Source organism: Monodelphis domestica, chromosome 6, assembly GCF_027887165.1.
Source record: "Monodelphis domestica isolate mMonDom1 chromosome 6, mMonDom1.pri, whole genome shotgun sequence".
NCBI classification, from domain to species: domain Eukaryota; kingdom Metazoa; phylum Chordata; class Mammalia; order Didelphimorphia; family Didelphidae; genus Monodelphis; species Monodelphis domestica.
This window is the reverse complement of record NC_077232.1, coordinates 61,659,693-61,686,008: the sequence shown is the minus strand read 5'-3', so window position 1 is coordinate 61,686,008 and position 26,316 is coordinate 61,659,693. Positions and strand designations below refer to the sequence as shown.

The 26,316-nt window shown below is 42.0% G+C and overlaps 1 protein-coding gene across 8 annotated transcripts in view; it reads right to left on the bottom strand.

Moving 5' to 3' along the window:
* The window catches only part of IRAG1 (inositol 1,4,5-triphosphate receptor associated 1), a 233,145-nt gene that overhangs the window by 132,134 nt on the left and 74,695 nt on the right, over positions 1–26,316 (bottom strand). For 2 of the 8 annotated variants that reach the window (XM_056802091.1, XM_056802093.1), the window contains exon 1: positions 15,340–15,766. The exons of 4 other annotated variants lie outside the window; for them this stretch is intronic. The gene's annotated coding sequence lies outside the window, so the exon portion shown is untranslated. Of the gene's footprint in view, positions 1–15,339; positions 15,805–26,316 lie in introns of those variants that run through there. 2 more of the 8 variants (XM_056802085.1, XM_056802089.1) reach the window with 2 other exon arrangements.

The window sequence follows — 26,316 nt, the reverse complement described above, 5'->3', positions numbered from 1 at the left end:
TTCCCACTTTACAGATGAGGAAAGTGAGTCACACAGAGGATAAGTGACTTGCCCAGGCTCATGTAGCCAGTAAATGTTTAAGGCTAGATTTGAACACAAGTCTTTCTGATTTCAGGACCAGAGCTCATATGCTGTGCCACCTAATTAGAAGTATAAAAGTGACTAAAGAGTAAAGGCTGAGTTCCTCCTATTCTGGTTGTAGTGGCTTAATTTGGGAAGGAAGGAGGCTGCTTAAACAGGACAGGATTCAGAAAAACATATTTTCTCAAAGATTGAATTGAAATAAGGTCTGTGTGGCCAACCTTTGCTATTGCCCAACTAATCAGAGTATCTGAACACTCATTCATGGGTTGGTTCATTACTTCATCTGTTTCTCAAATATTTATTACATAAAAGTTACAAAGTGAGCCCCAGATTTTAGACCATTTTTACCCTTCATTTTTTTCTTTTTAACCCTTGTGTATATTTTTTAAGGCAGAAAAGTGATAAGCACTAGGCAATTGGAATTAAGTGACTTGCCCAGGCAAGGTCACTCTGCTAGGGAGTATCTGAGACCACATTTGAACTCAGGACCTCTCATCTCCAGATCTGTCTCTATCCACTGAGCCACCTAGGTACCTCCTACCCTTCATTCTAAAGGTAAAGAGATATGCTGCTTAGATACGTGTGTGAGCACACATGCATGGACACACACACATACACAAACAAACACACACAAACAAACACACACAGTCTAGAATTTGGAATTTTTTTTCTCAGGGAACCCACCCCCATCCTTAGTTCTTTCTTTCCAGCTGATGTTCTCCCTCTGGCTTCCTTTTATCTCTGCATGCATCACTCAGCCTTCTTTTCTGTGGATGTGCCTCTCCCAGGCCTATTTTTACCACCCATTTGGGGAGTTTATTCTCCATCCAGCATCTTTCTCATTGTTTAAAGTGTCCCATGCTTGCTGACCGGCCTGTGCTGGGGCAGAAGCACAACCAGACTTTGCCAGCTGGCTGCTGGGATTTTTCCTGTTCTGTTCTGTTATTTTGCAAGCCCCGCCTGAGACGAGCCAAGGAAAGATTTTCTCCCTTTACTGGTTTGTTTCATACCATCCACAATCTTGTCCTTGGATTCTTCTAACTCTGGCTTGCCTAAAGACTTTTACATTCCACTAAGTCTCACCTTATCTCTAAAATCACCCATTCTTGTGGAGCCTCCAAACTTGCAAAAGGTTCAAGTCTAGGAGGCTGGAGGTTTGGATTCTAGTATGAGATCAGTCTCTAACCTGCTCCATGAATTCAAGTTGGAGGGGAAAATATTATTTGGCAGGGAGGACATGACTCCTCTCTGGTCCTCAATTATTCCATCTGCCAACTAGATAACCTCTGAGAGTCTTTTCAGACCTGGCATGTTGTGATCCTAACTTGTCCCAACTTCTTACATGCATGTCAGTCCTCCTCATTTTTCCATTGTTAACTTCCCCACCCAAACAATTCTCTTTGGCAGCTGGTGGAAATCTTAGTGATCAGTTAGTCCAACACCTCCATTTTATGGTTGAAGAACCTAAAGCCAACAGCCTGGAAGAGACTTAGCCCATAGATATACTTAACAGGGAGAAATGAGAGCTCTGTCCCAGGGCGCTGAAATTGGGAAGGGGGTTTCTTAACAAGGCTGTCCTGCCTAAGAATTCTCTACCAAGAACCAGAAGAACCTTATACACAGAGACTGATACACTGTGGCACAATCACATGTAATGGACTTCTCTACTAGCAGCAATGCAATGATCCAGAACAATTCTGAGGGACTTATGAGAAAGAACACTATCCACATCCAGAGAAAGAACTGTGGGAGTAGAAACACAGAAGAAAAACAACTGCTTGATCACATGGGTAGAGGGGATATGATTGGGAATGTAGACTCTAAGCAATCACCCTAGTGCAAATATCAACAATATGGAAATGGGTCTTGATCAATGACACATGTAAAACCCAGTGGAATTGCTCATTGGTTACAGGAGAGGGATGGGAGGAGGGGAGGGGAAGAACATGAATCACATAACCATGGAAAAAATTTAATTAACTAACCAATAAAATTAAGTTTTAAAACATACTGAAAAAAAAAAAAAGAAATCTCTACCAACCTTCCCTCTTGTGCTGTGTGGTCATCCCTTGGCCACCACCACTCTTGAGGTCTGGCTACTTCCTAGAGCCTGCCTTCTTCCAAACCCCTGTAGTATGGGACAGGCTTTTGAGGATGGGTCATTCATCCCTTTTCTCAGCACAATCCGATCTATAGTCAGACAGCCTTCCCCCTTGACCCTCACAATGGAATGGACTCCAGGTGCAAAAATTCCTAGTTATGGACCTGTTGGCCATCAAATAGCTAGTAGATGGAGGCATGGAGAGGGAGGACTATTATTAACTACTATTTATTGCTTGCTGTCCTCCAACAATTCCAGACAAGAGCTCTTTTATTTATTTTTTAAACTGTTACCTTTTATCTTAGAATCAACACTAAGTATCAATTTCAAAGTGGAAGAGTGGTAGGAGCTAGGCAATGGGGCTTAAGTGACTTTATGTAGGGTTACGGAGCTACCAAATATCTGAGGTCAAATTTGAACCCAGGACCTCCTGACTCTAGGTCTGGCGCTCTATAGTTGCCCCCCAAACACTTTTAAAATTTTTCATGTGAAGCTGCAGAACTGCTGAGTTTTTGATTGACTTTCCTTTGTACCCTGCCCAGCTCTCTTTCAGCCTTCCCTTAGCTCACCAGGCTCCCTTCATCTTTGTCATAGGCTCAGACTTCACTCTTTGTTTACCTTCTTTTACTCCATCCATTTCTCTAAATCTATCCTATAGGTTACAAAACAATGAACTGTGAACCCCAGAAGAAGCCTGGCCAAAGTGTCACTTAATGGGGTCTATCTATTCCCCCCAGATGGGTATACCCAAAGCCTAAGACCCTTCTAAAGAGCCCTGGCATGCCTAGATAGCCCCAGTCCTCCTGCTCCATTGTTCCAGCCCTAATCTGCCATAGGCACATTTGTAATTTGAAGTAATGGCACATGTGGAAAAACAAATACAAAAACAAGCAATGGAGCAGACTGGTCTGCTTTGATCCAAGTCATGAATTTCCCAAGCACAGGACAAGTCAAGTTCTTTGTTAAAAGGAGAGAACAAATATTCAGTTCACTAAGCAATATTTATATCTTTTAAAAGGCAGCTGGTCCTGTTTGAACAACTAAATAAAGTCAAAATAAATTCATTTGTGGGCCAGCTAGGTGACTCCGTCCTGGAGACAGGAGAGCCTGGGTTCAAATCTGGTCTCAGACACTCCCTAGCTGTGTGACCCTGGGCAAGTCACTTAAACCCAACTGTCTAGCCCTTAATGCTCTTCTGCCTTAGAACTGAAATTTTTGACATAGATTCTAGAACAGAAGGAAAGGGTTTATGAAAACTAATAATAGTAAATCAATTCATTCATTCAATAATTTGATATTCACTGAGTGCCAGTACTGCCTCCATCACATCTCGCTCTCCTACCATTCCATTATTAACCCAGTAAGAAGCCATATTGGGAAGCAGCATGATGCAGGGGAGAATGAAGCACGTGGAGCCTAGAAGCACATGGAGCCTGGAAGAGCCGGGTTCTAATTATGCCTCTGACACTGACTAACAGTGTAACTATGGAAACTACTTAACTTTTTCTACTCTTCCAGCAACTCTGTAAGACTTCCCAGTGTGTATTTAGGGTTTTATTTGGGGGATTTTGTTATGTATGTGTTTGTTCTTAAAACAGTGACCAATATGGAATTGTGTTTTGCATAACAATAAAAATGGGGGAGGGGGGAAAGACTTCCCTGGTACAATATAGAAAGTAGGTAAAAGGAATTTCCATGCATAACAAAATCATACAGGTTTTGCACAGTGGATAAAGCACTAGGACTAGAGACAAGAAAACCTGAGTTCAAATGTGACCTCAGATACTAGCTGTGTGACCCTGGGCAAGTAAATTTCTCAACCTCTGTTTGCCTCAGTTTCCCAATCTGTAAAATAAGAATAGTAATAGCACCTACTTCCCAGGGTTGTTATAAGGCTCAAATGAGATAATAACTCTAATGCCTAAGCACAGTGCCTGGCACATAGTAAGTGCTATATAAATGTTAGCTGCTCTTTTTGTGGTGGCAAAGAATTGGAAACTGAAGGGATGCCCATCAACAGGGGAATGACTGAAGAATAAACACAAATCAGAAGCGTCTGGGGAATGGGAGCGCTCTATCTCTTTTTAGCCTTGATGATATTTAAGGAAGGGGGTAGGGTCAAAAATAGAAATGGGGGACTGCCGAACTGTACATAAAAATCCTACTTAAATGCAATTCATAGACAAATCAAGACACTGTCCTGTGATGTCATTGGACCTCTTCAAAAACAAAGGATGAACAACATAACCACATATGTAAGCCTCATGTTGACTTAGAAAACCGTATGTAAACATGTATGTTCTACTAAATTTTGATTGAATTCATTAACTATTTCCCAATTATGTTCAGTCTGGCAGAGGCCCCAGCTGGAATTGTTATGAGCCCCTCATGCTGATTATTTGACATCTGTGTCTTAGGGAACTTGGTGACATTCGGTTCTTTTACTATATTCTATTGCTTTCGTATGTTTTCTATAGAATCTTGGGAAATCACTGAGGTCTACACTTTGGGCACAGGCATCACCCTTCGGGCTAGTCTCCACTCAGTAGGTCAGTTCAGCTCAGCACCTGGATGCTGCAGGAAGAGAGAACTACAGGGGTGACCAGCGCTGTTGTCATTCAGAACTCCAATGGCAGAGGCCACCTTGTTTTGTGATACTGAAAGTTAAAGGTCCTCCCATGTTAGTAGAGCTGACAGGTCAGCAGTCTGTGATGGGCGATGGCTCCATTCCTCATGTCCAAAGCCCAGTGATCCAAGAGACCCTGTCTCTGACTTCCGATTAAACAGAATAATTGTGGAGCACCCCCGTGACATTTGGGAAATCTAAAGTATTAGACTTTTTCTTGTAAATAAAACTCTTTTCCCTATAGCTGTGCCTAGGCAACTCCCTGTGTTTTAGAAACTATAGGAGCTCTATGTCTGGAACTGGACAAAGGTTTCCAGGACCCCCGTGGCAGACCCCTGAGGTTCTTCACCCCAGTAGTCTTACTCCTTCTAGGATGCTGCTGCCAGTCTGTTTTGATGTCAGACTCCAGGGGCAATGGGACCCCATACAAAGGGACAGAATGAACCCCATCCATGTCTATAACAACCTAAATTTAGCTCGAGATAATAGAAAATCCTTCCCCGCTGAATAATCCAAGTGGACGGTACATTCTTTCCACCAAGGAAACAGCATCAGTCCTTTGGGGCTGAGAGATGCTGACAGGGAGAACCTTGGCAGTCAAGGGAAAAGGGGAGGAGGGGAGAAATTTTAAGTGGGCTTGGGCAGCTTCTCTATCCATCTCTCAAGATGCTGGCTGCCCTTTGAGATTCCCTTGAACTCAAGTAAACTATAAATCCCAATGAAGGGATTCCACTGATTATAGTATCTAGGCTTGCTGACCTGAGAATGCCCCTTGACTCTTAACTCTGCCTGCCACAGATCTGATAATGTAATCCCCCAAATCAAAAACCTCCCAGGGTTCCTTATGGCCTCGAGGACAAAATACAGGATGCTTATTTTCCATATAAGTAGAAGGAATCCTTACACTGTCATTTCAAACTTCACTATCTAGCTTCTACCTTTCTTTCCACTTTTGTTTCATAGAACTTCTCTTCATGAATTTCCCATTGAAGACAGACCGACTTATTTGCTATTCCCTACACATAACAATTATCCCCAGCTGCAGGGGCAAGTGGATGGCTCAGTGGATAGAGACCCAGGCTTGGAAATTATAGAATCTGGGTTCAAATTTGACCTCAAACAATGTAATCGTGTGACCCTGGGCAAGTCACTTAATCCCACTTGCCAATTCCTTACTACTCTTCTGCCTTGAAACTGATATTTAATGCTGATTTTAAGACAGAAGGTAAGGGTTTAAAATTATAATAATCTCCAAGCTCTCTCTCTTTGTATAAGTGCCCCCCCCCCCATGTCTGGAATACACTCTCTCTTCCCCTCTGCCTCATGGGATCTCTAATTTCCTTCAGGTGACAGCTCAAAGATGAGGAGTTCCTCCCCTTAGTAGCATCCTCTTCCTCTTGAATTTGCTATATATATATTTTTTTCAAAAGGCTTCAAATCAGGAAGATTCACCTTCCCAAGTTCAAATCCAGCCTCAGACGCTTACTATCTGTGAGACCCTGGACAAGTTACTTCATTCTATTGGCCTCAGTTTCCTCATCTATAAAAGGAGCTGGGATAGGAAATGCAAATCACTCCACCACTTTACCCAGAAAACCCCAAATGGAGTCACAGAGTCAGACATGACCAAAAGATTGACTCTAATCCATACTCTCCACGTGCATTTTGCATCCTCTAACATGGAGTATAAACTCCTTGGGGGCAGGAAGTGTTGCATAGTTTTTATTATTGCTTTTTGTCTTTGTATCCCTGGCACCTAGTACAGGGCCAAGGACACAGTTAAGTGTTTAATAGACGTTTATTAAATTTTATTGAGTTTCAAAAGGGGACATGACTAAGGCATTTTATTAGGATTTTTGTAAAGTATCTTGGCAGAAAGCTCACATATTCAAGACTAAAGATAAGAAAGAGGTTGGAAGGGGGAAGGGGAACAAGATTGATTGCATAACCCTCCCCTTCAGACAAGCTTCCAGGAACTCACCCATTGCCTTGCTCTGTGCAGTGATTGCTGGCATAACCTTGGCATCACCATCAACATAGCTAACATTTATAGGATGCTTTAAGGTTTGCTAAAAATGTTTTGTAATCTTTATTTTATTTTATTCTCAAAAAACAACCCTGGGCCATAAATGCTCTTATTACCTCCATTTTATAGATGAAGAAACTGAGGCTGAGAGAGATTGACATGCCCAAAGGTGGGATTCAAACCTGGGTCATTGGGACTCTCAATCTAGCATTATATCCACTCTCTATATACCTCTAATCTCTGAGCAGGCTCAGGCTGTTCTGTGTGTTAGACAGCTCTAGATTTCCCTTTGGGGCCATTCGGGGGCCTGAGGTTTTTAGGTAAGGGATGCCCATGTGGGATGGGAGAAGGAAGGGAGCTTCGTCTTCCTAGTCTATATAGCCCTTTTCTGTCTGCCTAGGACTGCCCACGAGAGATTTGACAAGTTGGACAAGAAGTACATAGTAGGTACTTTGTACTTAACAAATGTAGTTTGGACTGAAATAAATTAAATCCATGGAGGCTACATCATTGAATATCCTCCATATCTAACAGCACTGGTTCACACCAGGAATCTCAAGGATACCAGGATAAGATACTCTGTTGTATAGGCTCACACTAACCCAGAGACTGCGTCCTACAACTTCAGTTACTCCTTTCTCTCACTGGGGGAATAGGCTTAAAACTCTTTTAATCATTCTAAGGGAACAAATGATATAGCACCCCAAGTCCATGCAAGGGAAAGGACAGCCTGACAACGGCATCTTTGCAGCATGTCTTAAATATGCCTCCTTCCCTCTTCTGACACTGTCACCCCTCTGGTCCACTGCCTCATCCCATCACACCTGGATTATTTCAATACCTTCTTTTTTAAAATAAATTTTAATTTGAAAGATTTTATTTAATTAATTTAGAATATTTTTCCATGGTTACATGATTCGTGTTCTTTCCCTCCCCTCCTCCCACCCCACTCCTGTAGTCAACAAGCATCAATACCTTCTGATAGCTCTGCCTGAAGTCTCTCTCCACTTCAACCCATGCCACTAAAATTATTTACCTAAAGTGCAATTCTGACCTTGTCACCCCCCTGCTCAATAAACTCCAGTGGCTCCCTATTACCTCCAGGATCAAATACAAACTCCTCTGTTTGGCATTCAAAGCCCTTCATAGCCTAGCTTTCTCCTACCTTTCCGATCTTCTTACACATTCCTTCTAGCCAAGTACTCTTTCATCCAGTGACCCTGGGCTCCTGGCTGTTTCACTAAAAGATACTCTATCTCTTGATTCCAGGCATTTCTCTGACTGTCCCCCATACCTAGCATGCTCTCCCTTCTCCACTCTAAATTCAGACCTCCTCATTTAAAATAGCATCTTCTACGGGAAAATGTTCTTTAACACCTCTTAATTCCAGTGCCTTCCCTCTTTTAATTATGTTCTATTTATCCTGTGTGTACTTTGCTGTGTTTCGATTTGTTTGCATGTTGTTTCTTCCATTTGATTGTAAACTCCTTAAGGACATGGACTATCTTTTTCCTCTTTTTGTATCCCAGGCACTTAGCACAGTGCCCAGGACATAGTAATCTCTTTAATATTATTTCCTAACCAAATAGCCATATATATATATATATATATATATATGTGTGTGTGTGTGTGTGTGTGTGTGTGTGTGTGTAAAATTACATGTACACATATATGTACATGACACATACATATGTGTATATGACACATATACGTGCATATACATGTCATGTAGTAGACAATTTTGACACGATTGATTGACTAACTCTTCTGTAAAATGGGACGCGTAGGATCATGGACTTAGAACTGAAGAATCCAAACCCCCTCATTTGAGAGATGAGAAAACAAAGAGGTTAAAAAACTCACCCAAGATCACACGGTGGCCAAGCTAGAACTTGAATCCAGGTCCTTTGACTCCAAATCCAAGATTCTCCACTATAATTATGTTGCTTCCCTAACAATAATGGTACTACCCACATCACCTGTGGTGAGGTTTAAATAGGGCAGAACATGTTATGGTCTGTAAACTTAAAAAAATGTCAACTCCAAGTCATTTGGAGACTACCAGTCTCCATCATGCTCTTCTACGGGACAATGAAGACCAGAGCCTTATAGAAATAAGATATGGAGCCTCACCCTCACAATAATGTTTTCTGAGGACAATAAATAGGACTGTTGTCTTTGAACAAACCAACCTCCCATGACAAAAACAGTGGCGCCCAGGAGGATCCAGACAGCTGTTCTTGAATACACAAAATAATCCCTGAGATGGGCTCACATGGCCGGATTTAAGCACTGGAGCTTGAGAAAGCAATGAGAAAGTCCTTCCTGGAATCTCAGCCTGTCAGGACTGGAAGGGATCTTGGGAAACATCAAACCCAATGCTTTTTGAGAAAGAAGCTAAGACCCAGGAAGGATGGGGGAGGAATGGTAACTAGTCTGAGAATACCCCATGAGTTAATGGAAGATCAAGTATTAGAGTTGAGGTCTCCATCATGCCATTTTGTCGAATGGTAAAGGAACACCTGAAATGTTTAAAAAGACAGGCTCACATAAAGCCAGAAGAAACTCTAGGAAAGGTCAAGACTTTCAAGTCAGGATTTAGGTTCAAATCTTGTCTCTGATACTTCCTGTCCAAGTCACTTGCTTATCTACAAAATGGAGGGGAGCAGTCTGGAGTAGAGAGCCTCTGAGGTCCCTTCTAATTCCAGATTTATAATCCTATGAACCACATCACCTCATCCAATTTTCTTATTTTACAGATAAGGAAACTGAGGCCTATAGAGGTCCAGGGACTTGGCCTTAAGGTCGCACTGGACACAAACCCAGGTTTTCTAACAAGTGTTTCTTCCTTTACTTATAATTTCTCTGTTACAAACATAACTTTTGAAGATACCATGAAAAATAACTCCACACTTTCTCAAGAATTGCCCCTTTGTGACACTGTCAAGGAGGGAATCCTCTGAATAGCTATTATTTAAGTAATAGACACTTAAATACCCAAACAACTCATTCAGTACTTAATTTGTACCTTATGTCATTTGTTGTTGTTCAGTCCTTTCAATTGTGTCCAACTCTTCATGACCTTTTGGAGTTTTCTTGTCAGAAAAATAGGAGTGGTTTGTCATTTCCTTCTCCAGCTCATTTTCCAGATGAGGAAACTGAGGCAAACAGGGTTAAATGATTTGTCTAGGGTCACACAGCTAATGTCTGCAGCTGGATTTGAACTCAGGTATTCCTGACTCCTGGCCATGCATTCTATTCATTGAGTCGTCTAGGGCCTTATATCATCTTATATCATTGTATCATCTTATATTATCATTTGCTTTTTAGGTGCATTGATGTCTTAGCTATCCAGGACCAGACTGCACATTGTAGGGACTCATGGTGAGTTTTTTAGTCAATCAGCAAGCATTTAGTATGTGACTGCCAAGTCTCAAATACTTTGCTAAGGACTGTGAATATAAAGACAAAATTGACAGTTAATTCCCAAGAATTTGACATTGTAAGTTAAGAGACAGCATACACAGGTTGCACACATATTAGATTACACAGTGGATAAAGTGCCTGGCCTGGAGTCAGGAAAGACTCATCCTTCTGAGTTCAAATCCAGCCTCAGTCACTTACTAGCTGTTTGACTCTAAGCAAGTACATTTACCCTATTTGCCTCAGTTTCCTCATTGGTCAAATGAACTGGAGAAGAAAATGGCAAATCACTCCAATATCTCTGCCAAGAAAAGGACAAATGAGGTCATGAAGGGTCAGACAAGACTGAAAAAGGACTGAACAACAATAACACACATATCAAATATAGAGACATAAATACAGATATAGATGTCAATTAGATACATTTATGTGCCCATATAAGCACAAACGAAATAAATTCCAGGTAATTTAGAGGAGGAAGGAACTAGCATCTGGTGAGATCAGGACAGATCTCACATAAAAGCTAGCTGTTGACCTCTGTGATATCTTCCCATCATTCAACTCACCCAATATCTATCTCCTATCTTATATCATTATCTCATCTTACATGATTTGTTTTCTAATAATATTTAACATATTTGTAATTTTCTAATAACATTTTATCTTTGTATCACTTGCCCTTAGCATAGTGCGTGGAACTATTTAATTTAATAATCACTAATTGAATGGTATTCAATATACACCACCGCCTAGTAGTATATCAGATCATTCCTCTTCTGGTTTTATTCATTCATTTTCCCTTTCCCAGGTGATGATTTAGTTCTGTTCCACAATTCAGGATACGCAGAAGGTGTGAATTCTGCTCTGAGGATACAACCATCACAGAGCTCTCGCACAAAGCATTCAGTCACTGAATGATGGCCAGATGCCCTGGTGGACAGACTCCTTCCCCTTCTCCCATAAAGAATGTCTTTGTTTTTAAAGCAGGGGGCTAATCCAAAGTCGCAGGCATGGGTGCAACCAAAGACATCCCCAGCATCTCAGCACAGAAAGCCATGTGGATTGGATATCTGTCTCTCCTTGAAGGTCTTGTTGGAGTTCACCAGTGTTCATAGGCCAGGGTGTTGCCATTGAGAGGATGATGTTGTTCCTGATTTCTCCTATTCCCAAAAGTCTGCATATCACTATGTATTGAGACCCCACATCTTTACCATATTCCTGTCGAAAGGAATGCAGTATATGGACTCTGTTCTTCCCCCTGCTGCTCCATACCATGAATAAGAACCCAGCTTTTTCTCCCTTCTCTGAAAGTGGCTCTTAGCCCTTAGAAAGCTAGCTTCCAGAACCAGGCAGTAGAAAATGTGGCTGAAGGGATGGTTCCATGATCAGAGACACATCAGAGAATTAGGAAGTAGGGAGGGGAGAAGCCTGTCCTCTGCAGACTTTTATCCTATGCCTCAGTGGCATAAGCTGTTGAAAATCGATGCTTCATTTATCCTGGTAAATGAGGTGAACCAAAAGTCTGTTTCTGAGGTTGAGAGAAAGCTGGCCAGACATTAACCCTTCTTATATTCTACTGGTTTATTGGAAAGTGCCCTGACTTTGCAATTAGAGGACCTGGGTCCAAATCTCATCTTGTACTACCTGATTACATTACTTCCTATGGGTCCTTGGACAAATTACTTTATCTCTCTGGGTGTCACTTTCTTTGGAATTGGACTCCAAGCTCTTAAACTATGGATCTTATGAGCCTGTGTGTTTACTACAAAGGGACGCTAAGTCTATGGGAAGACTAAAATTCAACAATCTGAAAAAAAGTCCACTTTCAGCAGTGATGCTTCCAAAGCCCTTCATTCTCAAGCTTTGAAGTTCTATCTCCGTCAGCAGAAGCCGGTGCCTCATATTTTATTTCTCTCCACTCTCTCACAATTCAAAAAATCTGTCTTTAGCGAAATGCAGAACTTTTCCTGCTACCTTGGCAGCCAGTGAATTCTCCCCAAACCCATTTTGTATTCATTTTCCATCTATTTCTATGTGCTCATGAGCTGTTTTCAGCCACATCCAACTCTTCATGACCCTATATGAGGTTTTCTTGGCAAAGCTACTGGGATGGTTTGCCATTTCTTTCTCCAGTTCATTTCACAGATGAGGAAACTGAGATAAACAGAGTTAAGCAACTTGCTCAGGGTCACACAGCTAGTAAGTGTCTGAAGCTGGATTTGAATTCAGGTCTTCCTGACTCTAGACCTGATTCGTTATTCACTATGCTACCTTGCTGCTGGTGCTCATGACATCTCTCCTATTAGAATGCAAAATCTTCAAGAAGATTTCATTTTGTCTTTGTGTTTCTAGAGCATCAGTAGGGAACACTTAGTAAATGTGGGCTGATTGGTTCATAAGATTTGTCAATATCATTGGTACTGAGTCCATGTGTAAATTTTGGGTTACCCAGGACTTGGTTATCCTTACACACACACACACACACACACACACACACACACACACACACACACACACACACACACACACCTTGCTTTCTGCCTTAGTAACAACTCTAAAACAGAAGGGCAAGGGCTAGGCAATGGAGATTAAGTGACTTGCCCAGGAAGAAACAACTAGTTAGTGTCTGAGGTTGAATTTGAACCCAGACCCTCCCAACTCTAGGTTCTGTACACTGAGCCACCCAGCTGCCCCAAACTTGATCATCTTTGATCCCTTCTCTAATTTATCATCTAAGTCTCAGAAGTAAAAAGGACCCACTTAGGAAACATATTTTCTGTCATGCCTTATTGAATTCTGTAGGCAAAAGAAACACACGCACACATCCTATTTTATACTCTTTTATGGTTTTCCACCCTCTCATGTGTTGCCTAATAATTACAGTCCTGTACCAGGGATCAAGATGGCCTGGGTTTGAATCTTGACTCTGTGAGTTAGTAACTATGTGATCATGGATGTATCACTTAAACCTCACACACAGCCTCAGTTTCTTCATCTATAAAATTGGAATAATAAAACCTGTAGCCCTTAATTCCACTGAGGGTCAAATGAGATGATGCAACTATTGTCAAGAGATAATTAATGTCAGCTATTACAAGCAGGGTAGTAATTTATCTTTCCATGAGAATTAACTTACTAAACCTGAAAGGAATCATACTGGCTATGTTACTTACTGCTGCAAAAATTCACTAGAAGAAAAAAGAGAACAACCATTTTACTTTATAACAAGGGCTCTGGGTCTGTTAACCATTTTTTTAAAAACAGTAACTGTTCAGTCATTTTTCAGTCATATCACATTCTTCATGACCCATTTTGGGGTTTTCTTGGCAAAGACATTAGAGTGGTTTGCCATTTCCTTCTCCAGCTCATTTTGCAGATGAGGAAACTGAGACAGAGTTAAGCGACTAGTTCATGGTCATACAGCTAGTAAGTGTCTATGGCTGGATTTGAATTCAGGTATTCCTGACTCCAGGCTGGTGCTCTAACCACTGTACAATCTAGCTGCTCATTTAACTGGATTTCAATATAATTGGTTTCCTTTGTAATCCTATGTATTTTATTTGATGCATTAAAAAAAATTATTCTGAGGATTCCATAGGCTTCACCAGATTGCCAGAGGAGTCCCTGACACCAAAAAGGTTAAGAATTCCTGCCTTACAGCAATGAATAAACATCCATCCTCCCCCTAGGAATACTCTTAGGAGAAAAGATGTACTAAAACCTCAATTTATCAAGACGGATACTCTACTTAAAGAAACTATTTACATTGGCCAGAGTTGTGTGTCCCCATCAGAGCCAAGTTTTCTCTATTTCTCCTCTTCATTTCTCTCACCTAACACATCTTTTCTTTGCTACAAATCAATCCTTCCATCATTCTATAGATTCATACAGTTTTAGAGCTTGAAGGAATCAAACAAATCATATGATCATAGAACCAAGATCAGCCACTCCCCATTTTACAAATAGGGAAGCTGAGGTCCAGAGAGGATCTATGGTCCTATGAAAAGAGAACTCACTTGCTGGAAGTCACATAGAGGCTAGTTTAGAACCCAGGTCCCCTGACTCCCAGCCCTATGTTCTTTCCACTACACTGAGGCCAACAATTCTCAAATCATACTGATGTAGAAACCAAGGCTCAGAAAAGCTCCCAAGACTCATTTCTGATTAAGGAGAAAGAACCAGTGCTTCACAAACCAGCAGCAGCCTGAACCTAGTTCCTCTGGAACCCACCTATAAATCTCTGGCCCCTTGAGGCTTTCTAACACAACTTGATAAGACTTTTTCTTATCTGTCCCCAGGGAGAATCTGGCCAGACACCTGAGGAGTTCAGGCTCCAGGAATATGTTTGGTAAATCCAAGGATGTTCTTGTGATGTGTTAAGAGAGGGAGAAGCAGGCTGCTGCTCCAGCAAGAGGAATGGCTTGCAGCTCCATCTCGGATCTAAATTCTGGAGCTTCGATGTTTGCCCCAACCTTAAAACAGAGCCACCAGCTGGGCTGCACAGCAGTGCCCATCTGAACTGACTGGCGCTCAGCCCTCCTGGGAAGATGACAAGTTAATCTACCTGCTACCAACGCTCAGCTGCCCCCCAGTGCATCTCAGGATCAGAAAAGGACTGAGAATGAATGGAAACTCCAGAGCCCAGGCAGTGGCCCACTGAGGCTGCCCTGCTTGAGGAAGAGCAAGAGTGAAGGGACCTCTCACCCTTGCCCCTTGCCTTTGGTCACAGCGAGCCCTCGCCCAGCTACGGCTCCGAGGGCACACCACTAATTCCTTCCCAAAAGACCTTGCTTTGGGAACGCAGGCTGGCATTCCCCCCCCCCACTTACCTACCTTAATTAACACCCCCCCTTGCCCCCAGGGCTGGATGCCAGGACCTGGTCTTTATCTTCCTCACCCTGGGGCTTCATCAAGAAGATGAAGAATGGGGCTGATTAACATTCTGCCCAGCAAGATTCTTCCCCCACCTTTTTTTAAAGGAAAAAAAAAAGAAACAAACCCAGGAGCTCCAGCCAAAACTCAACACAAAGAAAAGAGTCACCCAAGGCAAGGAAGCAAGACAAGAATGATGCACTGTACCTTTAAGGAGTCCAACTTGGGTCCCTCCTGTCTGGGAGGCAGGAGGAGGCAGCAGGTTATTCTTGGTTCCCGGTTTACTTACCTAAAGCCGAGTTAGCCCCTTTCCCCCTCTGGCCAGCCTCTCTTCCACTCTGGGGAGCTTTTACCATTTAAGGTCAATGTTAGATCTGGCTCCGCTGGCTGGAAGCTGCTCCCTTCAGGGCCTCCCTCTGAGCTCCCAGTCCTGTTGCCTGCCTGCCTGTCTGCTTGTCCTGCCTGCCTGCTTGTCCTGCCCTGGCAGGGAGCTGGGAGAGAAAGCCTTAAATTCCTCCAAGCCCCTTTCTCCTGTTTCAGGGACTCCGAAAGCCCAGCCCCCCAGGGAGGCTCAGGAGGCTGGACTGGGCTGGGACTGGACTAGGGTTCCTCTGTTGGGGAAGGAAAAATAGCCACCCCCCATCTCCGCCTCCCCACACTCCCTCCACATACATTCAGCCATTTGCCGGGCCCTGAGGGGGCTTGGGGCTCCTTGCTCCCCCCACACCCTATCTTGGGTACATCTTCCCCTCTCTGGCCACACAAGCAGCCAGCCTGTAAAAGGCGCCTGACTCAGAACCAGGCCAAAGTTGGAGGGTGTCTTCGCCTAGGAATGCCTACCAGGGGAGAGGGAGGAAGGGAGCCATGGCCTAGGAGGGAAGGAGATGAGCATCGAGGGGATGCCCCTAGACTGCTGGTCCTACCTCAGATCCTTGGGCAGCTCAAGGAGGAAGTTGGCACTGGCTTAGCCAGCCAGGAGCCCAGACCCTTCCTTCCAACATTTGGAGACTGATCCAAGCCAAGCCTGCCCAGTCTGAAAGGGCTGATCTTGACCTGAGCCTGGACTTCTGGGGCTTACTGAGCCCTCTTCTCCCTGGGTGTGGCCTCGCTGGGACCAAAAGCTTTGGAGTTCCTGAACCATAAGAAAAGAGAGACTAAAAAGACAGCAGAGCTCTTCTAGTCACCCAAAAAAGGGTTTTTGTCCTCTCTACTCAGCGGTGGCAGAAGCCCAATTGGGTTTAAGCAATTAAAGACTCTTAGTTCCCACTTTATAGTCCCTTAACAAGAAACTGTTGGCTCTTTACAATATAGCAAAGCATCGTGAAGATCCACATCTCTGTGGCTTCTTGGAGGCTGAAGTTGATAAACAAAGTGAAGATCAGCAAACAGCTTGGAGATTACATCACCAACTTGAGGAGAATGGGACTGCCTGAAAATAGGTCTGGGGAATACATATTGGACAAGTAATCACTAGGAGAAAATTATCCAAGTTCCCCCTAGTACCTTCAGGCCTTGGGAGTCCTGAGTTTGGACACCCTAAATATGGAACTCCTCTCTCCAGAGCAAGAATAAAAAGGTGGCATCTAAATCATGAAAATGGGGTACGCTGGTAAATGTTTAACAACCAGCTCTTCCCCATCCCTCCCCAAAAGTCCAAGGACACACTTTATTGATTTGCATTATTAAGATTTCACTATCATTTTCTTGAGTTTAAACAATTAGCAAAATAACATCATTTGCAGTTGAAATCTAAGGAGTAAATGCTTGCAGTGAAAATTTAACATTTGGCTCCAGCAATCCTGCTTGATTCTATCCAGCATAGCCAAGGTGGTTCACATCATCACGGATGGCTGGCACTTGTTAGGAAGACACCTGCAATATCCAGGGGAAAGTCATCTCAGCTGATCTGTCTTTACTAGCCTGCCCTACTCAGTCACCTTTTTTGTCCCTCATCCCTATAATATCACAGCCTTTCCTTATTCATAGAAAGTTCTCCTGAAGTCCAGAACTCCATCTTCTATGCCTACCAAAAAGAGGGCACTAATAATCGCTTGCAGATAGATAGACAGATAGACATAGATAGGTAGCTAGATAGATATACATGCATAGAGAAATATAGACAAAGGTACATATATACATGTTTTCATAATACATAGGCAGGTAAATGGATATAGATACATAGATAGGTAGAGAACTTGAGAGATAGACAGACATTGGTAGGTAGATAGATACATACATAGAGATAGATGATAGAGGGATGAGGGAGAGAGGGATGGAGGGAAGGAGGGATGGATGGATAGATGGAAGGATGGATGGATGGATGGATGGATGGATGGATGGATGGATGGATGGATGGATGGATGGATGGATGGAGAGACAGACAAACAGACAGACAGATAGACAGATAGATAGATAGATAGATAGATAGATAGATAGATAGATAGATAGATGGATAGATGGAAAGAAAGAAAGAAAGAAAGAAAGAAAGAAAGAAAGAAAGAAAGAAAGAAAGAAAGAAAGAAAGAAAGAAAGAAAGAAAGAAAGAAAGAAAGAAAGAAAGAAAGAAAGAAAGAAAGAAAGAAAGAAAGAAAGAAAGAAAGAAAGAAAGAAAGAAGAAAGATAGATAGATAGATAGATAGATAGATAGATAGATAGATAGATAGACCAACCTACTAACCAACCGACAGACACACACACTAACAGACAGGCAGACAGATGGTGGTCATTCTAGTTCTTAAATGCCTCTGTTTTTCCCTTTGTTTTATCCAAATGACCAGTCAGACTTTTGGCAATTAAAGGAGACAAGAAGATGCATGGTCACATACCTGGTACAGAGAATCTAGTGACTTGAGCTCTGGGATAGGCTTTGATATCCACTCCCTGGTTAGCTTTTGGGCATGTCCTAATCTTTCTCTGGGTCTGAGTTTCCCTATCTTCACATTGAGATACTCAGGTTAACTAAGAGATTCTTCATCTTTTGTATTGTGGATCCTTCAGTCAGTCTGGAGAAGTCTAAGCGCCCTTTCTCAGACTAATATTTTTCAGCAATTAAATGAAATATTACATTTCAATTAGAGGATGCTAAAAACAGCAACATATATTTTCCCATTCAAGTCTCTGAACCTCCTGAAATCTATCCACAGATTAGACCCCAGATTAGGAACCACTAGCTATTATTATTATTGTTCTTATCATACCTCATTAAGAACACTCAGGAGATCCAGAACTTCTTTGACTCCTCAGGAATCTCCTAGACTAGAAAGGGATACAGAGTCAGGGATGACCTACTAGGACCAGCTGGAGTTCTCCAAGGCCTTTTCAGAGACAGAGAAAGGATAACAAGGAGAATGAACCTTCAATGCATGGAAAGTCTAGGAAGACAAAGGAAAGTTTGGGTATTGTATGGGCTTGTCTGGTACTTGAGGAAGGAGGAAGAAAAATGGGAACATGTATCTCAATCACCAAGGTAGACAACAAGTTAACCACAGGAGAAGGCAGTGAGAATGGTGTAATTGTCTGATAACCCATTGTGGCTCGCCAAAACCCAATGCTGTATTGCTTCCACTTTCTTGAATCTGACTCATATGCTGCTGAACCAACCAGGGGGAAGTCATGAAACTATCCTGATTATTGCTGTTGTTGTTGTTGTTATTCACTTATGTCTGTTTTTTTTTTCCACTGTTGTTTTTCACATATGTCTGACTCTGGAGTTTTCTTGGCAAAGCAACTGGAGTGGTTTACCATTTCCTTTTCTTCTTATTTTACAGATGAGGAAACTGAGGCAAACAGGGTTAAGTGATTTGCCTGGGGTCACACAGCTAGTAAGTGTCTGAGGCCAGATTTAAATTCAAGAATGATGAGTCTCCCTAGCTCCAGACTGCTCTATCCACTGAGCAAACTAGCTGTCCTAAGCTGATTAGATCGAGTACAAATTTATATTATCTAGTCTCAGCAGGGCCCTTATCTTTTCTTGTCATCTCTGGTCTCTCAGACCAGTTAATTCCACCAGTAATGATAAAGCAGCTTTATGAACTATCCTGATCTCAGACTAAGAGATTAGCAATTCTTCCTCAAGAACTCATAATGACACATGGCAGTGCCAGGGTTATTTCATTGCACTTGAACATCAAAGAAATTATAAAAAGTCATTCCCCTGAAGAAATGGCAAAGACTCCATCTAATGTTACAATTACATAATACTCTTTCTCTGATTAATGCACTGTATCTTGATTTGTGCTAAGTGGTAAGAATGTTGATTTTTAAATGTGTATTATGTCTGTACTTGCCTAAAAGTAAAATTAAACTTTGAAAGATTTAAAAAAAACAAAAGGCCAGGCAATCCTGCTCCTCCTTACTCGATTCTATATTCTACTCACAATAGTGTTTGATATAAACCTTCCTTTCTCTCCTCAAACCTTTCCTCTCTACTAAGAATTTGATTTTATACCTCAATAAAAAAATGAAGCCTTGTATCATTTTATACTCTGCTTTGTACCCTGGATCCTACCACCTCCCACTAGCAGACTGGTCCCTCAATTGTCCCTTCTTTCTCAAGAATGGACTGTTCTCCTGTGATCCTTAGCCTCTATTTCCTTCCCTGCTGCTTACAAACCAAGTCTCCCCCACCACTTAAAAATAATCTATTCTAAAATCTCTTATCCCTGTTAACTCTTATCCTCTAGCTTTCTTCTCAGCTACTTGGCATAGTAAACTGGACCTAGGGCCAGGAAGATGTGAGTTCAAATCCATCTTCATCATGGATGATCTCATTGGCTCCCACAAACTCAGTTATTGCCCCTCTGTGGCTGATTTCCATAGCTATGTATCCAGTTCTAGTCTCTCTCTTGAGCTCCACGCTAGCATCTCAAAGTGCCTATAGGCATCTCAGATAACACTTCCAATGTAAAACTCCTTTCCTCTCCAACTCACTCTTCTTTCCATCTTCCCCCTCTTATTGTACTGGCATCCTTCCAATCACCCAGATTTGCAATCTCATTGAGCTCAACTCCTCAGATGTCTAATCATTCCCCAAATCTTGCCACTTCTTCCTCTACACCATTCCCCCATGATATTCTCTTCACCTATCTTTTTTCAGGCCCTGATCACCCCTTCCTTAGATTATTGCAATAATTTTCTTTTTCTTTTAAACCCTTACCTTCCTTCTTAGAATCAATACTAACTATTTGGTTTCAAGACAGAAAAGCAGTAAGGGCTAGGCAATTGGAGTTAAGTGACTTGCCCAGGGTCACACAGCTAAGAAGTGTCTGAGACCAGTTTTGAACCCAGGAACTCCTGTCTCTAGGTCTGGCATTCTATCCACTGAGTCACCTAGCTGCCATTGTAATGACCTTCTAATTGGTCTCCCTGCCTACAGCTTCTCATAATTCCAGAGCCACCAAAGAGATTTTTCTACTGTACCCACAATAAAAATAGATTGCTTCTTGTATCAAATGTAAACTTTAGCATTTAAAACTCCTCATAAACTAGCCCCTCTCTATTTTTCAAGTCTTTTTTCACATCATTCTTATGGATGAGGAAACTGAGGCAGATAGAAGGTAAGTGACTTTCCCAGGGTCACACAGCTAGTAAATGTCTGAAACTGGATTAGAACTCAGTTCCTCCAGACTACAGGTCCAATGCTCTATTGACTGCATCAACTAGATAGAAGTATTTGATGCCAGGTCCTTGGACTTCAAATCCTGCATTCTTTCTCCTATAGCCATACTGTCCATTGGGTCTAGGCCTTAGGTAGCGAGAAGACCAGAAACGGAGCCTGTAAAGAATAGCCTCATTCACTGATGAGCAGTTGGACTGTGGTCCCCAGGCTCCTTGTCAACTAGGACATGGCAAGAAGGCTAGATTTTCCCTCTATAATTAGTGCATTATGTCTCTGTTGGGGAGTCAGGGGGCACGACCTATTGTCTTTATGTGTCTTCATTTTTTGGATTATGGCTCAGGGCCTGAAGCCCTGGAAGGATCCCTGGCCTCTCTGAGCCTCTGAGAGCCCCTGCACAGAGCTGCTCACATAGCCCCAAAAGCCAGACTTTAATCCTTGAAAGAACATGAGCCATAAGGACCCAGCTATATTTAACCTTGTCCTCAGGGCTGCATGGAGATCTGGCCTTGCTTTTCATGCATTTGATCCTGTACCAAGCATTTTCTCCCCAAAAGGATGTCCTCTGTTTCTTTGTTGAAATAGCATCCTGTAGGCTCCACTTCAGAAGCTATCAAAAGTGAGAAGCCTTCTGGGAGATCATTTTGGGGGAGGCTGAGGCTAAGGAGGAGGATCTGACTCTGAACAGGAGAGGATCTAGGATATGGGAGTCTGTCAGGACAGAAAGATTCAATCGTCCTATTTCCTTGTTTAATGAGTCCAAGAAAGCTTGTTTAAATGAATGTCCCCCAAATAAATGTGATTAGTACCTACTCCATCACAGCCCCACCTTTAGGGGCTCAGCTTTGAGAAAGGAAAGGACAACTCACCAGTTACTGCTTGAGGGGAGGAAAGAGTAGGATGCTTGTAGAATTTACATTGATTGGCTCTTGGGGCAAGAGAAATTCAATTCCAAAGCATTTATTAAGCTGTTGGCAATTAGCTGAATGTTTCCAAGCCTCAGTTTCCTCATTTATAAAATGAAGGGAATGGACTCACTGATCCCTAGAATGCCTTTCAGCTCTAAATCTCTGACCTCGATGTAGTGAATGTGGGAAGCTATTTTCCTCAAATGGACTTTATTCTTGTACAGTAAGCTGGTGGGAAATCTATTCAGGCTTCAGTTCATGAGATCACAGATTTAAAGCCAGAAGGGAACTTAAGGACCATTGAGTCCAACCTTCCTAATTTTACAAATCAAGAAAGCGAGGCATGGAGAGATTGAGGGACTTTCTCAGGTTCACATCAGTGGCAAGTGACAGAATTTAAAACCAAGTCTCTTGTATCCAAGCCCAGCATCCTCTCCACTCCTCCTTGTCTGTGGAATGACATTGACAAACTGAGACAAGTCCAGAGCAGAGAGACCCAATGATGCTGAGACTAGTTTAGCCATCCTGCTCATGGAGGAATCTCTTCTATAAATTCCTGGCAGATTCTCAACCAGCCTCTCTCTGGATATTGCTGGGAACTTGGTGACCCCGTAAAAAGAGATGTAATGCATGGATTATGGAGAAAAATTAAGCATTCATGCCAAGAAGCCTGGTGATCATTGTGTCAAACACTCTGACACACAGTTCTAGACAATGAAGAGAAAAAGACAAAAAAAAAACCAGAACAATGCCTGCCCTCATGAACTTACACTCTATTGGGGAAAGAGATGGACATGGGATGTAGGCAGAATGTATATACTTCAAGGGAGGTTTCAAAGAAAATTTGTATGAGCTGAAACAAGATGAAGAGAATGCTTGATACTATAATGACAACATTGTAGAAATGAATCATTTTGAGAAACTAAAGGTTTCCAATCATATAATGATGCTGGGGGCAGCTAGGTGGCTCAGTAGATTGAGAGTCAGGCTCAGAGATGGGAGGTCCTGGGTTCAAATCTAGATTCATGACCCTGGGCAAGTCATCTTAACACCCATTGCCAAGCCCTTACCACTCTTCTGCCTTGGAACCATACATAATATTGATTCTAAGGTAGAAGTTAAAGTTTCAAATATATATAATATTATGTTCCATGATTCCAAAATATTGATAATGAAGACTTACCACCTCCTGAAGGTGGACAGATAAAGAGAATGAAAAACACATTTTCAGACATGGCCAGTGAATATGGGACTTGGGTTTTCCTTGACATTTCATATTTGCTACCAGGGTTTCCTTTTCTTTTTCCCCTTTGGGGTATGGAGAATGGATAAAATAAGAGAAAAATGCTTTGCTGATAGGAAAAAATTAACTGAAAATAATATAAAGGAAAGAGTGATCGGAAAAGGAGAAATCTAGGCTCTAGGAATAGAGAAGGAAAGACTACTATTGGGGTAGCTTTTGGAATATTTGAGCACAGCTATTACAGACCCAGAAGCAGGAAACAGTAGTAAGTGTCTTTGAAATCAGAGGACCTGGTTTTAAATCTCAGATCTGGTATATATTAGTTTCTGGGTGAACTTGGGCAAGTCACAACCACTTTGGGCATAGTCTTCCTCTTTTGTAAAATGAGAGGAGTCGACTGGATGGTCCATTAAGTTCCCTTCTATCTCGAAGTCCTCTAACCCTATGAGTCTAAGTCCTTTAACCTATTTCATTTATGGCATCATTTTCAATATCTTCTGCACCCTTGTTAAACTTGTACATGTCCTATATAATGCATGCTCAGGATCAAAGAGAGGATAGTGAATATATCATTTTTCTTATACTAAACACTTATATTAATATATTTCTATTCATGTAATATATGATCATACTAACTTTGTTTTTTTAGCTGCTACATTATACTGTGTTTTCATATTGAGTTTGTGGTCTACTGAAATCACCAGATCTTCTTTATATAAAGCTATTCCCAGTATTCCTTCTCAATTCTCCCCTTAATTGCCTCCCAGAAACACCAGGTCTCTGCCCTTCCCTTAGGTGCATGATTTGAATATGTTGGTGGCATTGTGAATGGAACTGAGAGGCAACAGGGCAAGAAAGAAAATTGTACCTTTCTCTGCTTCTTTGTTTCTGTTCATATGGTTTGGACATTGTTTGGGTAAGGAAAAGAATGTGAAATCGAGAAGAGGAGCTGAAGTTTTCAAGGGGACATGTCATTGCTAGATTCAACTAATAAAAGGGTCAGTCTTCGTTATCAGGTATAGAACTTGATTCCAAATGCACTTTGACAGACATTCCTGCTTTAAAACACACTTTCCTTAATAGTAATAAATAATAAACTTAGCAATAAATCCGAGGATTTAGGGCTTGGATTTTTTAGGCTTGCAAAAATAGAAAGGACCACAGTATGAAATTTGAACCCGAAGACCATTCTGCAAGAACCTTTGATCCAGTCTGCTGTCTTATAGGATGACTAGATGTTAGGGTGTTTTTGAAAAAGAGATTCTTGGTTAGGAACAGGTTGCTCCAAATGCTTTCTGTGTACATGTCCTTCTTTTCTTCAACACTGGATCTTCCTGTCTTTCCTGGGCTAGAAGTGCGGAGGTCAGACACTCACCAGCTCAGTTCCCAAACTGATTGGCACGAGAGCTTTTATTTGTTCTCTTTTGCTGACCTAGACTAATTCAGCCTTCTTTTGGCAGTCTAGTGGCCCCTTGCTCTCCAGAGTTCACCATATTAGTGCCAAATATATCTTTTTTCCTATTACAACTCAGAACTCCTGAACTCAAGGGATCCGCCAGCTTCAGCCTTCACTAGAAACCGGGATTACCAATGTACATCACCATACCCAGCTTGGTGATCATATCCGATGTGGAGATTCTCAGCCTTGAGTTAAACATAAACTTCCTTCCACTGAGAAAGGGGAAAGTGGCAAACTGAAATCCATATGCCTCTGGGAGGCTGCCTTTATTCCCGGGTAGCCTCTGGCAAATAGGGCTTGGCATCATTTTAGTGACGCATATTCCCTGAGCATTTGGATATTTTTAGAGTTGAAATCCCTTAAAAGAGCTTCAAAGAGATGGGAGTCATTGCTACCTCATACATTACAGATGAGGAAAGAGAGCCACCAGCAGGTTCAAAGGTTCATCTTCAATCATGAGCTAGTTAATGGGAGATTCAGGGGTAGCTTTCCCACCTATTTCTTAATCTGTCAGCTACATGGCCTCAGACTCTTCTTCTCAAGTTAAAATATAGGGACTTTTGATGTCATGTAGAGATATTTGGGGATGGAGATGCCATGAACTCCCAAACACTAAGCCTTTATTAAATGCTACTGTGTACCAGGCACTATGCTAAGCACCAGGGGGACAAAGACAAAAGAAAAGAAAAGAAAAGAAAAGAAAAGAAAAGAAAAGAAAAGAAAAGAAAAGAAAAGAAAAGAAAAGAAAAGAAAAGAAAAGAAAAGAAAAGAAAAGAAAAGAAAAGAAAAGGAAAGGAAAGAAAAGAAAAGGAAAGGAAAGGAAAGGAAAGGAAAGGAAAGGAAAGGAAAGGAAAGGAAAGGAAAGGAAAGGAAAGGAAAGGAAAGGAAAGGAAAGGAAAGGAAAGGAAAGGAAAGGAAAGGAAAGGAAAGGAAAGGAAAGGAAAGGAAAGGAAAGGAAAGGAAAGGAAAGGAAAGGAAAGGATAAAAAGAGAAGAGATAAGAGAGAGATGAAAAAGAAGGAAAGATAAAGAAAGAGATAAGAAAGGAAAAGAAAAAAGAAAGACAAAAAGAGAGAAGAAAGAAGGGAGGGAGGGAAGGAAGGAAGGAAGGAAGGAAGGAAGGAAGGAAGGAAGGAAGGAAGGAAGGCAGGAAGGAAGGCAGGCAGGAAGGAAGGAAGGAAGGAAGGAAGGAAGGAAGGAAGGAAGGAAGGAAGGAAGGAAGGAAGGAATGAATTGTTCCTACCCTCATGGAGTTTATATTCTCTCAGGGAAACTAAGAGGGAAAAAAAAATGAACAACTCTTTCTGCTTTTTTCTTCTTGTTTCATGGAAACAGGCCAGTCCCTTGTGGTAAGTAAGAAAAACATCTTCTGCACAACTAAGATGGGGCACTCTTTGTCTAGATCTTGGAAGAGACCTCAAATGCCATCTAAACTTGCTAATATGAATCCCCTCTGTTATTTCCCATCCACTGCACAGTACCTGGTACACAGTGCCTGGTCCACACCAGTTGGCTTCTTCTGAACTCACTCTAGTACATTTGTATACAGAGCACAGGATGTGGCCCAACCAGAGCAGCGGGCAGCAGAACTAGCTAGCTCTCTCTCTAGCGTGACTTCTTATTACGTGCCTAGTGCCAAAACCTTGCAGCTGGAATAGACATGCACATGGGATGTGCCACAGGTGCCTGGCAAAAAAGCCTTTCCCACAAAATGGCTTCATGTTTCGATCTAATCTCAAAATACTCTTCTAGTTTTCAAATGTGGGTTGTTCCATTGGACAGTGTGTCGTATTGTATTACTTAACTATTGAAGAAATGCCTAGACAGCCCACTATTGATTTACGTTGTGGCACAGTGGAGAGAGGACATTGGGCCTGGAGTCAGGAAAGACTGATTGATCTTCTGGAGATCAAATCCAGCCTCAGATACTTATTAGCTTTGTGACTGAGCAAATCACCACA